General features: G+C 43.5%; 1 protein-coding gene across 1 annotated transcript in view; it reads left to right on the plus strand.

The window, feature by feature from the left end:
* Nucleotides 1-16,903, plus strand: part of LOC141144849 (cytochrome c oxidase subunit 4 isoform 1, mitochondrial-like) — a 114,012-nt gene that overhangs the window by 22,940 nt on the left and 74,169 nt on the right. The gene's annotated exons all lie outside the window — the stretch shown is intronic.

The following is a 16,903-nucleotide window of genomic DNA, read 5'->3' on the forward strand; positions in this document are numbered from 1 at the left end:
TGGTTGCAATCGAGGGAAAGATGAATGCGGCCAAGTGAAGGGATATCCTGGACGAAAACCTTCTCCAGAGTGCTCAGGACCTCAGACTGGGCCGAAGGTTTACCTTCCAACAAGACAATGACCCTAAGCACACAGCTAAAATAACGAAGGAGTGGCTTCACAACAACTCCGTGACTGTTCTTGAATGGCCCAGCCAGAGCCCTGACTTAAACCCAATTGAGCATCTCTGGAGAGACCTAAAAATGGCTGTCCACCAACGGTTACCATCCAACCTGACAGAACTGGAGAGGATCTGCAAGGAGAAATGGCAGAGGATCCCCAAATACAGGTGTGAAAAACTTTGCATCTTTCCCAAAAAGACTCATGGCTGTATTAGATCAAAAGGGTGCTTCTACTAAATACTGAGGAAAGGGTCTGAATACTTAGGACCATGTGATATTTCAATTTTTCTTTTTTAATAAATCTGCAAAAATGTCAACAATTCTGTGTTTTTCTGTCAATATGGGGTGCTGTGTGTACATTAATGAGGAAAAAATTAACTTAAATGATTTTAGCAAATGGCTGCAATATAACAAAGAGAGAAAAAATTAAGGGGGTCTGAATACTTTCTGTCCCCACTGTATATGTAACGCCCAGATTGCAGAGGTCAGGATCAAGTAACACAAAGAGTTTGGGGGTTAGGATTAAGTAACACACAGAATTCAGGGGTTAGGATTAAGGAAAGCAGAGAGTGCAGGGGTCAGAATTAAGTAATGCATAGAGTTCAGGGGTCAGGGTGCTATTGCAAGCAGGAGCAGGGATGTAATGGAAGCACTGAATGGAGTTTCTCTAAGACAGTTAGTAAAAAGCCCAACCCGAGGTGATCCTATTCTAGACCTAGTACTGACAAATGGGGATCAACTGATGTTGAGGTGAGAGAAAATTTGGGTTCTACCGATCACCAATATCTTTGGTTTGATATTAAAACAAGAACTAAAAAAATCATATACAAAAGCACAAGTTTTAGATTTCAAAAGGACAAATTTTGCTGAAATTGGAAAATTGCTAAAAAAAAATTGAAAAGTTGGAGTAAAATGACAGGCGTAAGTAATCAATGGACACTGTTAAAGTCTACCATCCTGGAGGAAACTAGATTATACTATATGTATGTCAGGCAACTTAGTAAGAATAAACTGAAGAAAAAAACAATATGGTTCACTAAAGAGGTAAGTAGGATAGTTAAGGAAAAGAAATCAGCATATAGAAGATTCAAGGAAATAGGAGGTGTAGCTGACAGAGAAGAGTATAAAAATAGACAAAAAGGAGGCCAAACACATTATTAGTACTGCCAAAGCACAGAAAGATGAGGAAATTGTTAAATCTTTTAAGAAAGGAGATACAATCTTTTAGGCACATCAGTGATAAAAAAAAGAAAAATACAAGGAGTTCTCTAAAATGAAAATTGGGCACAACACCTATGTGGAGGGAGACCTGTATGTAGCAAACCATTTAAACAATTACTCCTGTTCAGTCTTCTCAGAAATAAATTGCACTAATAATAACAAGTTTGGGAATCATATTGGTTCTAGTAATGATGGTTCATTTTTAGGATTTCTGGGGACAGAGGTAGCAGAGGAACTCGTTCAGTTCAAGCTTAATAAAGCAATGGGTCCTGATTGTAGTTCTAAGAGAACTTTAAAGATATAGTTGTTGGACCATTAACAGATCTTTTTAGTCAATCTCTTCAAAAAGGATAAGTTCCCCATGACTGGCGGACAGCAAATATTGTACCTATCCACAAGAGGGGGCAGCAAGGTAGAAGCTGGTAATTACAGGCCAGTGAGTTTAACATCAGTTGTAGTCAAGTTAATGGAATCACTGAAAAGAAGGATCATTGATCACGTAAAAATACACAACTTGTTGGACCCAAAGCAGCAAGGCTTTACTGAGGACAGATCATGTCAGACTGATCTCATTTAAAACATGTTTCGACTATACAGTGGAACCTCGGATTACGAGCATAATCCATTCCAGGAGTATGCTTGTAATCCAAATTAATCGCATATCAAAGCAAGTTTTCCCATTGAAGTCAATGGAAACGAAAATAATTTGTTCCGCATTGACTTCAATGGGATGCAATACCGCATGTGGCCAGAAAAAAGTGTCGGTGATGCACGGTGACTTCCCTGTCCGCCCCTCTCTGACGTCACAGGGAATGTCACAGGGAAGTCCCCGTCAAGTCCCCGTGCGTCAGAGGGGGCGGGGTCACAGGGTGGCCCCGCCCTCTGTTATTTAAGAACCGTCAGAAAGGGAGAAGCGTCACACAGCGGGAGCCTCCCATCATGGTGGATGCGGAGCGGCCCAAGAAGAAGAAGGGAAGAAGACGCCGGCACCGCGGAGGAAGATGCCGGACAAGAACACCAGAGGAAAAACCAGAAGAACCAGAAGAAGAAGAAGATGGAGGAAGAAACCGAAGGAAGATAGAAGATAGAAGAAAGAAGATAGAAGAAAGAAGAAGCATTTAAATAAAGGAATTGTCAAAAACCGTCTCTTGTCATTTTTAACATTTTTGACACTTTTTTTGTGAAATGGTAGAGGTACTTTTGTACCCCCTTACCATTTCACACAGGGGGGAGGGCCGGGATCTGGGGGTCCCCTTGTTAAAGGGGGCTTCCAGATTCCGATAAGCCCCCCGCCCGCAGACCCCCACAACCACTGGGCAAGGGTTGTGGGGATGAGGCCGTTGTCCCCATCAACATGGGGACAAGGTGTTTTGGGGGGCTACCCCAAAGCACCCTCCCAATGTTGAGGGCATGTGGCCTGGTACGGTTCAGGAGGGGGGCGCTCTCTCGTTCCATCGTTTTTTATACATCAGTTGCCCACGCAGGGGTTTCTTCCACATATCATGAATTAACAAAAATATCAACCTGTTGGCAGCACTGCTGCTCCTCTTACCAGTCCTTTGACTGTGTCATTCAGCTCTCCCAGAATACTTGGCTCTCTAGCCTTCAGTTGCAGTGCCCTGCTGCATGGCCCACCTCTAGCCTAAGGATAGGGGTTCTCCTGACACCCCTGATAGGAACTGACTTAACTCCTGGAACCGAGACCTGCTGTCTCCTAACTTCTGGCTGGGTCCTCTGACCCCTCAATGAGACCTCTGTCTCATGGCTTCTGGCTGGGGCCCCCTGGAGCGGTCTTCAAACTGCAAACTGTCTCCAAAATAGGAGCTTTGAGCAATTCTCAGATCTGATTATATAATGACCCTGAACACCTGTGTAGTGAGCCAGGTTGCAGGCGTCTAGCAAAACCTGGACCCAGGATCAAACGTTCCGATCCAGAACCACAGAATCTGGAGAAATGCTAGTTCTGAACCTCGCATTGACCCCCAATGAGACTCCTGGGTCCCCTTTTCCTAAATACAGTGACAGAGTCTCGCTCTGTCACAATATATATATGTACTACCTTAACCCTCTTGGGCATGGAGTTCACCAGAGCTTCACAGGTTGTCACTGGAGTCCTCTTCCACTCCTCCATGATGACATCACGGAGCTGGTGGATGTTAGAGACTTTGCGCTCCTTCGCTTTCCGTTTGAGGATGCCCCACAGATGCTCAATAGGGTTTAGGTCTGGAGACATGCTTGGCCAGTCCATAACTTTTACCCTCAGCTTCTTTAGCAAGGCAATTTTCGTCTTGTAGGTGTATTTGGGGTCGTTATCATGTTGGAATACTGCCCTGCTGCCCAATCATCAAAGGGAGGGGAGCATGCTCTGCTTCAGTATGTCACAGTACATGTTGACAATTATGGTACCCTCAATGAACTGTAGCTCCCCAGTGTGGGCGGCACTCATGCAGCCCAAGACCATGATACTCCCACCACCATCCTTGACAGACAAGACACACTTGTCTTTGTACTCCTCACCTGGTTGCCGCCACACATGCTTGACACCATCTGAACCAAATAAGTTTATCTTGGTCTCAGCAGACCACAGAACATGCTTCCAGTAATCCATGTCCTTAGTCTACTTGCCTTCAAACTGTTTGCAGGCTTTCTTTTGCATCATCTTTAGAAAAGGCTTCCTTCTGGGACGACAGCCATACAGACTAATTTGATGCAGTGTGCCGTGTGTGGTCTGAGCACTGACTGATTGACCTCCCACCCCTTCAACCTCTGCAGCAATGCTGGCAGCACTCATACGTCTATTTCCCAAAGACAACCTCTGGATGTGACGCTGAGCATGTGCACTCAACTTTTTCGGTCATCCATGGTGAGGCCTGTTCTGAATGGAATCTGTCCTGTTAAACCACTTTATGGTCTTGGCCACCATGCTGCAGCTCAGTTTCAGGGTCTTGGCAATCTTCTTATAACCTAGGCCATCTTTATGTAGAGCAACAATTAAAAAAATTTTTTTTAAGATCCTCAGAGAGTTGTTTGCCATGAGGTGCCATATTGAACTTCCAGTGACAAGTATGAGAGAGTGAGAGCGATAACACTAAATTTAACACACCTGCTTCCCATTGCAGCACCGAGTGTCATGACAACGGGGAGGGATAATTGGGTCCAATTTGGACATTTTCACTTAGGGGTGTACTCACTTTTGTTGCCAGCGGTTTAGACATTAATGGCTGTGTGTTGAGTTATTTTGAGAGGACAGCAAATTTCCACTGTTATACAAGCTGTACACTCAACTACTTTACATTGTAGCAAAGTGTCATTTCTTCAGTGTTGTAACATGAAAATATATGGGCAGACTCAATAGACCACTCGTTTTTGTTTTTTTGCCGTGACTTTTCTATGTTTCTATGTTAGGATTAAGTAATTTATAGAGTGCAGGGGTAAGGATTAAAGTATTTGTGAAGTCACATTGTGATTTTGCTGGTATCCCCTCTGGATTATGCATTATAGTGTGTGCTTTTTTTTAAATGAAACGGCTAAATACCCTTCTTCCACACCACAGCTGTGCGGTAACATGACCCCCCTCTGCTCCTGTTCCGCAATCTATGGAGAGCAGCGGGGGCTGAGATTCCCCTGTGATGTCAGCCGGCCAGCAGAGGGAAGTCACGTGACCGCACAGGAAAAGGTATTTAGCCTTTTCAGTTAAAAAAAACACACACACTATAGTTAATGCCTGCATAATCCAGGGGATACAAGTATTTTTGCAGCCTGAAATGAAGACAGACACAGTTTTTGTTTTATACAGTTATATTTACTCAGTGCAACTAACATCCAAGTGAAAGATATAACACCAATATGTCAGAAAAAAAGATCAAAAACAGAATCACTGAGTTGGAAAAAGGATCACCCCCACCTAAAAATGACTTCTAAACTCAATCAGGAGTAGCTAATCACTTTCTCAATTACACACAAAGCCATTTGACTTTCAACTGTGCTCAGCTGTGGTCATTTTGATCAGCATGAAGAGTTTTCCTGGAGTATTTCAGTCCCTGGTTGTGCAAGTGAAGCAAACAATCAACTATTGGTGGCAAGACACTGTCAAAAGATCTCTGGAATAAAGTTGTGGACAGGCACAAGTCAAGAGATGGATACAAAAAAAAATCAAAGGCTTTATCAATACCTAGATGCACAGTGAAGTCTATTATTAAGAAGTAGAAGGTATTTGGTGCAACACAGACCTTCCCTGGATCAGGAAGTCGCTCCAAACTGCATGAAAGAGCCAGGAGGAAACTGGCCAGAGAGGCTACCAAGAGGCCTACAGCAACTCTGAAGCAGTTGCAGGAATTTATGACAAAGAGTGGTCATTGTTTGCATGTGACAACAATATCACAAATTCCCTACAAATGTTGCTTGTATAGGAGGGTTGCAAGAAAAAAGTCACTCCGCTTCAACGCACCTTGAAGATTCTGAGCCCTCATGGAAAAAGGTGTTATGGTCAGATGAGACTAAAATTGAATCATTTGGCCTCAACACCAAAAAATATGTCTAGTGGAAATCCAATACAGCTTAATATCCAAATAACACCATTCCTACAGTAAAGAATGGAGGTGGTAATATTCTGTTATTGGAGTTTCTCTGCAGCAGGGACTGGAGCACTTGTCAGGATAGAAGGAAAAATTGATGGGGCAAAATACCGTCAAATTCTTGAGGTAAATCTGCTACCCTCTGCCCAAAAGTTGTCAATGGAAAGAAGGTTTACCTTCCAGCATGACAATGACCCAAAGCACACAGCAAAAATTACAACACAGTGGTTGAAGGAGAAAAAGGTGATTGTCCTTACATGGCCTAGTTAGAGCCCAGACTTAAAGTGGTTGTAACCCTAAAAAAAAAGATCCTGATCCTTTACAGCAGGATACACAGCATAGTGCTTGTGCTATCATTTGTCCCTCTCTATGTTCTAAAAAACTGGTTGATGCTGCCAATTCCTGTGCCCCCCTGTCTGTGCTGACCACGGTAATCATGGCTACTGATCCCTGATTCTTGTGGTCAGGTTACGTGCCTCCATTATTCCACTGCTCTCCTCTATCCCCCTCCCTCCCTGCCTGTCAGCTTGGGAGCCTGTGTTAGCCATCTCCTCCCCGCTCCTCCAGCCGCTATAGCTGTTTAAAATTACTAGTGAAAAATCATGTAATTCCCTTTCTTACAGGGAGATATAATGTGTAGTATCTGTGTTTTTTTACAAATGATTTTTGAGGTATTTTGCAGAATGATTTTTAAAAAACACAGATACTACACATTAGATCTTCATGTAATAAAGGGAATTACATGATTTTTCATAGTTCATGTAACAACCACTTTAAACCCCATTGAAAATCTGTGGAATGACTTGAAGACTGCAGTCCACAAATGGTCACCATCAAATATAACTGAACTTGAGCAGTTCTGCAAAGAAGAGTGGGCAAATATTGCAAAGTCTAGATGTGAAAGTTATCTTACAAGGGGGTGATCCTCTTTTCAACTCAGTGATTTTGTTTTTAATTTTTTTCTGATATGTTGGTGTTATATCTTTCACTTGGATGTTATAAGTTGCACTGAGTAAATACAGCTGGATAAATCAAAAAATGTGTCTGTTTTCATTTCAGGCTGCAAAGCAACAAAATTTGATTACTTTAAAGTGGGGTGATTTCGGAAGGTTTTGGAGGAGGCCCGCGCCCGTCATGCGGGTGCCCCCTCCTCTGAAATCAGAGGCATGCTGACGGAGGCCCACCGGGCGCTGCAGTTGCACTTAATAGACTTGACCAGAAAGCAACAGTTGTACCTCTCGGCTCGTATACTTGAGCATGGTGGCAAAAATGGCAGACTCCTGGCATATCTTGCGCACGCGGACTGTCAGGGAGCCACGATTGCTGCAATTCACTTACCTGATGGATCGATTACATCCGACGCATTGACTATTAATAAAACCTTCGCGGACTTCTATGCAACATTATATAGGGGCACGGAAATTCCTCCAGAAACAGACTTTATGGGCTTCTTTGAATCCCTTGACCTCCCGGTACTCAACACCTCTCAGCAATCCCTCCTGGACAAACCCATCATGCTGGAGGAGGTCACCAAGGCCATAAGCCTCCTTCCCTCTAATAAAACTCCAGCCTGGATGGGCTTCCTTCGGAGTGGTACCAAGCGCATGCAGAGGTACTGGCTCCTAGGCTCCTCAAACTGTTTCAGGTCTCCCTTAAGTTAGGGAAGCTTCCTGAATCTTTAAACGAAGCACTTATTGTGGTTATACCCAAACCCGGTAAGGATAGTAAATATTGCGGATCCTACAGGCCTATTTCACTTCTGAATGGTGATGTAAAGATCTTAGCAAAAATTCTCGCCCTTAGACTCCAGTCTGTCATCCTGGCCCTTATACCACCAGATCAATCCGGTTTCATGCCTGGCAGGAGTACATTTGATAATATCCGAAGGTTATACCTACATGTTCATGAGGCAGCACGGGCGAGGCAACCTGGGCTAGTTCTGTCCCTAGATGTATTAAAAGCCTTTGATACTGTGAGTTGGCCTTTTCTATGGGAAGCTATGGCATGGATGGGTATTGGCCCAACATTTATTCACTGGGTCCGCCTACTATATGCAGACCCGAGGGCTAGGGTTCGCACAAACATGGATATCTCTGCATCATTTTCCTTAGGGCGGGGTACTCGGCAGGGGTGCCCTTTCTCTCCCCTGCTGTTCGCAATAGCCATTGAGCCATTGGCTCTGGCTGTGCGGCAGACGGCTGAGATTGGGGGCATCCGCTCGGGCCCGTTAGAGGAAAAAATCTCTTTATACGCAGACGATGCCCTGGTATATCTAGGTGGAAGGGAAAGCTCTTTTACTAAATTAATGCAGGTGGTGGAGGAGTTTGGTGCAGTCTCGGGACTCTGGGTGGGCTGGAAAAAATCGCAGGCCTTGGCTATCGGTCCCCCCTCTCCCTACAACTATCTGCAGAGGTCATGTATTCAACTGACGCCCTCCCTTAAGTACCTTGGTATCCAGATACATGCCGACCTTTCTAGGTACGAGGAACTTAATGTCACCCCTATAGTCCAACAAATGACGGAGAAATTCCGTACCTGGTCGTCATTGCCCCTTAATTTAATTGGTCGCATAAATATATTTAAAATGATCTTTTTACCAAAATTTCTCTATAGCTTTAGGGCCTCCCCGGTTTTCCTCACCAAAAAATTATTTTGCAAAACTTGACTCTGCCCTGTTTACTTTTATTTGGAACGGTAGCCAACCTCGTATAGTCAAATCCTCATTGCAGGCGGCCAAGCCTGTAGGCGGATTGGCGTGCCCAAACTTAAGGAACTATTTTCTCGCTTCCCAGCTCACCTATATCCATGATTGGTTGCACTCTGATCCCCAAACTCCTTCCACGGCTTTTCTATTATCTTTGTTTACATCCCCTACCTTCTTGAAGGACGAACTACATAGGTAAAAAAAACAGGCGGTTCCAGATTTTCTCCCGTTGAGGTTTGCTTTATGGCCTGGAGGGAAGGGGGAAAGATACTGACACAATCCCAAGTCGATATCTCGCCACAGACTCCCCTGTGGCGGAATCCGAATATTCCTGAGCTCTATGGTCATCCAGATTCGGCGTGGTGGGTCCGTTTTGGGATCGCACATCTCTCTCATATTTTTGAGGAGAATACACTATTGCCCTTTGAATTCATGAGACTTAAATATGGCATCGAAAACAAATTCTTCTTCAAATACCTTTTATTGCGAAATGCCCTTAAGACACAATTTGGCTCATTGACCATAGAGCTCAAGGAATCCTCCATGGAGGACCTTCTGTCATTTCCAGAAATAAACAAACTTGTGACGACCTTTTATGGGCGCCTTCAGGTGATGGGCGCGGATCCTTTTCAGAACTCTCACTGTAAATGGCAAAGGATTATGCCTGAGCTTTCTGAAGAGGACTGGGAGGAGGCAGTGGAAATATGCTTTCAGGATATCATCAGTACGGCTGATGTCCTGATACAATTTAAGTTTATACATCACTTACATTACACACCCGCTAGGTTGGTTACAATGGGACTGGGTCGAGATATTGCATGTGCTAGATGTAAAAGGATTGCTGCCGATTTCTTTCATATGTTTTGGACATGTCCTGGACTTACAATATTCTGGAAAGATGTATTTTCTTTTTTCAACCGTAAGCTACATATACCGCTGCCGCAAACTCCGGAGGTCGGACTTCTGGGGGTACTAAATGATATTGTTCCTTGCACTTATGCTAGAATGTTGATACGTATCTTATTATTTTATGCACGTAAGACCATTTTATTGCATTGGAAAGATACTGACCCCCCTTCAGCCCAAGCCTTCTTCCGTATTGTTCATGGGACCCTCCCAAAATTTAAGTTGATATATAAGAGTAGGGCATGCCCTAGGAAGTTCACCAAGATCTGGCAGCCATGGCTGAATGTTTCAAAGGACTTCTGGGGGGATGTCCTCTCTTCACAATTATCTCAGTGAGGAGATGGAAGGATGTGTTTTAGCAAACATTACTTGATATATATATGGAAATTTGCATACGCTCTAATAAGAGTTTACTCCACAAGGCGTGCGGGAATTGTGCTGTATTAATGGGGGTCGTGGGTGACAGCTGTGTGAATGGGTGCGTGTATGAATGGTGTGACTTTGTTCTGTTTGGGGTATTATTGTTTTATACAGCTGTACTACGTCATGAGTTCTGCTATATCATCATTAATCTAAATGTCTATGACATACATGTATGTAGAGCAGTCTGTATTATTGGTTCTTATATTATTTTATTGTTTTGTATTCCTTTTATTATAAAAATCGAAAAATAAACACCTTTAACCACTTGCTTACCGGGCACTAAAACCCCCCTCCTATCCAGACCAATTTTCAGCTTTCGGCGCTGACGCACTTTGAATGACAATTGCGTGGTCATACAACACTGTACCCAAATGAAATTTTTATCATTTTTTCACCACAAATAGAGCTTTCTTTTGGTGGTATTTGATCACCTCTGCGGTTTTTACTTTTTATTAAAAAAATGTAAAAAACTGAATTTTTTTTTTAAAAAAAGTTTATTTTTTTATATTTTGTTTTAAAAAATTTTAAACGGGTAATTTTTCTCCTTCATTGATGTACGCTGATGAGGCAGCAGTGATGGGCACTGATAGGCGGCAGTGATGGGCACTGATGGGTGGCAGTGATGGGCACTGATGGGTGGCAGTGATGGGCAGCACTGGCAGGTGGCACTGATTGGCACTACAGGTGGGCATTGATAGGTGGTACTTGTGGGCACTGATAGGTGGTACTTGTGGGCACTGTTAGGTGGCACTGTGGGCACTGTTAGGTGGCACTGTGGGCACTGTTAGGTGGCACTGTGGGCACTATTAGGTGGCACTTTTATTGGGCACTGATGAGGCAGATGTGCCTCTTCCACTTGGGGACCGATGTCCCTCACATCCGATCCGGTGATCGGCTTTTTTTTCTACTCGCGCTGTCAGCGTGAGTAAAAAAAAAAAACGATTACCGATCTTTTGTTTACATCATGTGATCAGCTGTCATTGGCTGACAGCTGATCACATGGTAAGGGGCCGGGACCGGCCCCTTACACAGATCGGTGATCAGCCAAGTCTCAGTGACTCGGTGATCACAACGCGCCCGGCGCGCGCCCTGCAGGGCGCGCGCAGGGAGCGTGCACAGGGGAGGACGTCATATGACGTCCTCCCGGGAATGTAGGTCCGCGCTGTAGCCGTCATTCGGCTATAGCGCGGATGCCAAGCGGTTAAAAAAAAAAAGTGGGGTGATTAATTTCTATACCCACTGTATTACAGCTGAATAGTGACAGGAGGGGCGGGGAAAAGAGCCGCTCACGCGCTGACAGGCAGGGAGGGAGGGGGAGAGAGGAGAGACTCACAGCAGAGAGCAGGAAGATGGAGGAACGTAAACTGACCTTGGTATCATGGCTCAGCAGCCATGATTACCGTGATCAGTACAGACAGACAGGACACAGGAACAAGCCAGAGCAAACAGGTATATTACAACATAGGAAGGTACAAATTACACAGCACAAGCACTGTGCTATAGATCATACCTTAAAGGAACAGGATCTTTTTACATTTTTTTATTTTTTTATTTTTTTTTTTAGGGTTACAACCAGTTTAAGTAACACACAGAGTGCAGGGGTCAGGTTTAAGTAACACACAGCACTCAGGGATCAGGATTAAGTAATGCACAGAGTTCAGGCGGTCAGGATTAAGTAAAGCACAGAGTGCTGGGTTCAGAAGTAATTAAACTGATTGTAAAGGCAGAAGGTCTTTAATCTTAATGCATTCTATGCATTAAGATAAAAAAACCTTCTGTGTGGAGCAGCCTCCCACCCTACTTACCTGAGCTCCATCCAGATTTAGCAATGTTGCAGCAGTGTCTCGGCTGCCCGGGACTCCCCTCCTCATTGGCTGAGACAGCACTGTGGTGCCATTGGCTCCCGCTGCTGTCAATCAAAGTCAGTCAGCCAATGAGAAGAGAAAGGGGGCCGGGGCAGCGTCTTTGTGTCTGAATGGACACAGGGAGCTGTGACTTGGCTCGGGTGCCCCCCATAGCAAGCTGCTTGCTGTGGGGGCACCCAACAGGAGGGAGGGCCAGGAGCACCGAAGAGGGACTCGTGAAGAGGAGGACCCAGGCTGCCCTGTGCAAAACCATTTTACAGAGCAGGTAAGTATGACATGTTTGTTATTTTTAACTAAAAACAAACGAGACTTTACAATCTTACAGGATTAACACACAGGGGTTGATTTACTGAAACTGCTGCCAATCAGCTTCTAGCTTCAGCGTGTTCAATTAGCTTTGACAAAAAAAAAAAAAAATGGAAGCTGATTGATTTCTATTCTGAGCTGCACCAGATTTTGCACTCTCCAGTTTTAGTAAGTCAACCCCACAGAGTTCAGGAGGAGTCAAGAGTAAGTAAGGCGCAGAGTGCAGACGTCAGGATTAAGTAACACAGAGAGTTCAAGGGTTAGGATTAAGTAACACACAGAGTTCAATAGTAAGTAGTAAGTAAAGCAAAGAGTGCAGGGATCAAGATTAAGTAACTCACAGAGTGCAGGGGTCAGGCTAACGTAATACACAGAGTTCAGGGGTCAGGATTGAGTAAAGCACAGAGTTCAGGGTTCAGGAGTAATCAACGCACAGAGTGCAGAGGTCAGGATTAAGCAACACAGAGAGTTCAGGGGTTAGGATTAAGTAAAGCACAGAGTGTCGGGGTCATGATTAAGTAATGTACAACAGTTCAGGGGTCAGGATTAAGTAACGTATAGAGCTTAGGGGCCAGGATTAAGAACATAACCAGTTCTGGAGTCAGAGACAAGTATCTCACAGATTGCAGGGTAATAAGTCCAGCTCATGTAAGTATTTAGAGGGGGCTGGGGGTTGAAGATGAAATGTTTTTTTACCCTAATGCAGAGAATGCATTAAGGTAAAAAACATTTAGCCTTTACAACCACTTAAAAGACCAATAGATCAGGGTGTAAAAGACCAACAATAAAAATCTAAGCTTAAACCCCTCAATAAAATAAAAAAAACAAAGTACATGGATAGTTCTATGTCTCAGACAATAGCAGAGAGCACTTATTGGAGTGTTCTGGCGGGGGGTGGGGGCTGTCAGAAAACAACACCTCAGCAGGGGAGATCTATGTACTAACCTTTCGTGGTTAGTACAGCGGCTCACGTCTGGAGCTGTCAGTTTTTTTTTTGTGAAACCTTCAGGGTTGTGTGTACCAGGCTTCAGGTATCTTAAAAGCATGCTGTTTAAATGATTTATTTATTTTTAATATTGCCCTTTAAGCCACATGAATAAACCCTTTCCCCACTGAGTGTTATTAAAAAAACGTTTTTTTGGATTGGTACATGTCACCAGTGGCAGTACCCCGCTAACCATGCCCCTTTTCTTAAAAAATAAATTAAAAAATTGCAGATTAGCCTTGAAAAAGCACAAAAAAAACCCAACAAGATTTGGGTCATATAAAGTTAAGTGGGATTCTGCACTATATTCGGGATTTGCAAACTTCCCATCGCGTTCGTTGAACGTCCATCAAAATGAACTTAGCTTGATTCACTAATCAATACTCAGAATAGAAAAGCTGAATATGTAGTTGTCTGCATAACCAAAGGCATAGACATGAAGATAATAGTGGCATATCCAACTCTTCAGCAGAGATCATGTAACCAGATGATCAGCAAGATTTTCTCCATGAAAGTTATGTATTTTTGTCCTTCTGTTATTCTTTATGTGCATAGTACAGCAAGACAATTAACATAGGCATGTTTAAATTTGAATTCAGGTCCACATTAGGTGGGCCTAAATATTTGACTCCTTGCATACTTTAAGCATAATTTATTTCTCTTAGTCATCATTAGTTATGAGGAAAGGTTGCGAGCACTGAACTTATTCTCTCTGGAGAAGAGACGCTTGAGAGGGGATATGATTTCAATTTACAAATACTGTACTGGTGACCCCACAATAGGGATAAAACTTTTTCGCAGAAGAGAGTTTAATAAGACTCGTGGCCACTCATTACAATTAGAAGAAAAGAGGTTTAACCTTAAACTACGTAGAGGGTTCTTTACTGTAAGAGCGGCAAGGATGTGGAATTCCCTTCCACAGGCGGTGGTCTCAGCGGGGAGCATTGATAGCTTCAAGAAACTATTAGATAATCACCTGAATGACCGCAATATACAGGGATATGTAATGTAATACTGACACATAATCACACACATAGGTTGGACTTGATGGACTTGTGTCTTTTTTCAACCTCACCTACTATGTAACTATGTAACTATCATTAACTATTTTTAATCCTTAGAAAGGTGTATTATATTTACTTGTTTCAATTTTTTTTTAACATTTCTATAGTTATTTCGTGGTTAATGGCCTAGGCCACAATGATGTCATACATCCCATTAGTCTTCATAGTATTTTTTTTTCTTCATCTGAGGGGAGAAGGGGCTTTCTCAGCTAAGCATGCCTGAGCTAAGGACAGACGGATTCCAGGGAGTACATGCTACATAAATCATCTGACCTTACTTAAGATGACTGTGGCTAGGACTGCTGGGGGATGGGGGGTGTTTTTTTTTTTTATTATTTCTCAACAAAAAAAAGCATGGAGACCTAGATGAATAGGTGTGTTTCCTTTGAATATTAACCATTTGCTGACCGCTTATAGCCAAAAAACGGCTACAGGATGACTCTGGGAGGGCGTACTATACCGTCCTCCCAGAATCACGCTCCCGCGCGCCCCCCGTAATAGGGCTGATGGCAGCGGCTCAGCCATCTCCATCCATGCTCAGCTATCTCCATTCATGCTCAGCCATCTCCACCCATGCTCAGCCATCCCCATCCACGGCTCGTCCATCCCCATCCACGGCTCATCCATCCACATTCATGGCTCAGCCATCCCCATCCACGGCTCATCCATCCCCATCCATGGCTTATCCATGCCTCATCAGTTCTAATCTGTGCTACATCTATGCCACTACAGTGCCCATCAGTGCCAATACAGTGCCTCACAAAAGTGTAATAGGTAGTCAAATTAGATTTGAAATTTATGCCCCTAGAACACCTGATGGTGCTCCCTGCATGTTGGGCCTCTGTATGTCTATGGCCAGGCTGTGTAAAAGTCTCATACATGTGGTATCGTTATACTCAGGAGCAGCAGAATATATTTTGGGGTATAATTTTGGCTATGTACATGCTATGTGTTAGAAATCTTGTATAAATGGACAACTTTGTATTAAAAAAAAAATGCGTTTTCATTTTCTTTCTACACTTTCCAAAAACTTGTGGAAAAAATGACATGTTTAAAAGACTCATTATGCCTCATAGAATATACATTGGGGTGTTTGCTTTCCAAAATGGGGTAATTTTTTTGTTCCAGGACCTTCAAAACGCAAGAGGTAGTCAAGAAATTATATGTGTAATTTATGTCCCTAGAACGCCTGACAGCGCACCCTGCATGTTGGACCTCTGTATGTGGCCAGGCTGCATAAAAGTCACACACATGTGGTATTACCATACTCAGGAGGAATAGTAGAATGTGTTTGGGGTGTAATTTGTGGTATGCATGTCCTGTGTGTGAGAAATAACCTGTTAATATGACAATTTTGTGAAAAAAAAAGAAAAAAAAATCTTCATTTTGCAAAAAATTGTGGGAAAAAATTATAACTTCAAAAAACTCACTATGCCTCTTACTAAATACTTTGGAATGTCCACTTTCCAAAAAGGGGGTATTATCCTGGCTTGTTAGGATCTCAAGAAATTAAATAGGCCGTCAGTGCATCAGGTGTGATCAGTTTTCGATAATTGGCACCATAGTTTGTAGACTCTATAACTTTCACAAGGCCAAATAATATACACGGATTTAGGTTATTTTTACCAAAGATATGTAGCAGTATACATTTTGGCCAAAATTTATGAAGAAAAATTACTAATTTGCAAACTTTTATAAAAGAAACAAAGAAAAATGATTTTTTTTACAGAATTTTTGGTCTTTTTTCATTTATAGCACAAAAAATAAAAAACCCAGCGGTGATTAAATACCCCCAAAAGAAATCTCTATTTGTGTGAAGAAAAGTACAAAAATGTCATATGGGTACAGTGTTGTACCCATATGAGTAATTGTCATTCAGAATGTGAGAGCACCGAAAGCTGAAAATTGGTCTGGTTAGGAAGGGGGTTTAAGTGCCCAGTAGATAAGTGGTTAAAAATTAATTATAGAGCATTTTCAATTTGTGGTGCCCAGATACAATTGAGTTCTTCTTTAAGCTTTTGTGAAGATACTGGTCACAGGTCTTGAGTTCTAGTCAGAATAGAACTATATGTAGCACCCTCTAGGTAGGTAGGTGCTAAAGGTAGGATTTTTGTAGGACAGGCAAATTTAGGCAGGCCTGGCTGGTAGCCAGGCCTGTTTGTTTTGATCTGATCTAGGCTGGGAGTGGCTCAGGGTAGCAGCTGGTGACTCATAGGCAACATCACTAAGACATCCCTCTTCTTTCCAGAGTTTGCTGGAAAGTTCTGGAAAGAGAGGAGAAGAGGAGAGGTGGAGAGACTGAGGTGTTTTAGGAAGCCCTGACCAATCCCCAACCTGGATTGGCAGGGGGCAGGCCTCCTTAAATACCCAGGGTCAGCCCAGCTGGGGAGGAGTTGTTCGGGTGGAAGAGCTGGAGATGGGGTGCTAGGCTGTCGTGGCCTTTGAGGAAGCTCTCCAGTCTGGGGGGTGACCTTGGGCCTTGGCTTTGGTGCGGATGGGGCCCTCGGAGAAATTGTGGAGCTGTCCTGGACAGGAGGCACAGGAGGAGCAAGAGAGGACAGCAGAAGAGAGCACTGCCAGGCAAGTCTCCAGGGAGAGAAACAACTGGTCGCAGCCAGAAGGGCTGGTGAGTGACATGCACAGGCCTGAGAGGACTGGGGAGGCATGCCTGAAAGGACTGGGAGAATGCAGTCT

The sequence above is a fragment of the Aquarana catesbeiana genome, linkage group LG05 (genome assembly GCF_042186555.1).
Source record: "Aquarana catesbeiana isolate 2022-GZ linkage group LG05, ASM4218655v1, whole genome shotgun sequence".
Classification (NCBI taxonomy): Eukaryota; Metazoa; Chordata; class Amphibia; order Anura; family Ranidae; genus Aquarana; species Aquarana catesbeiana.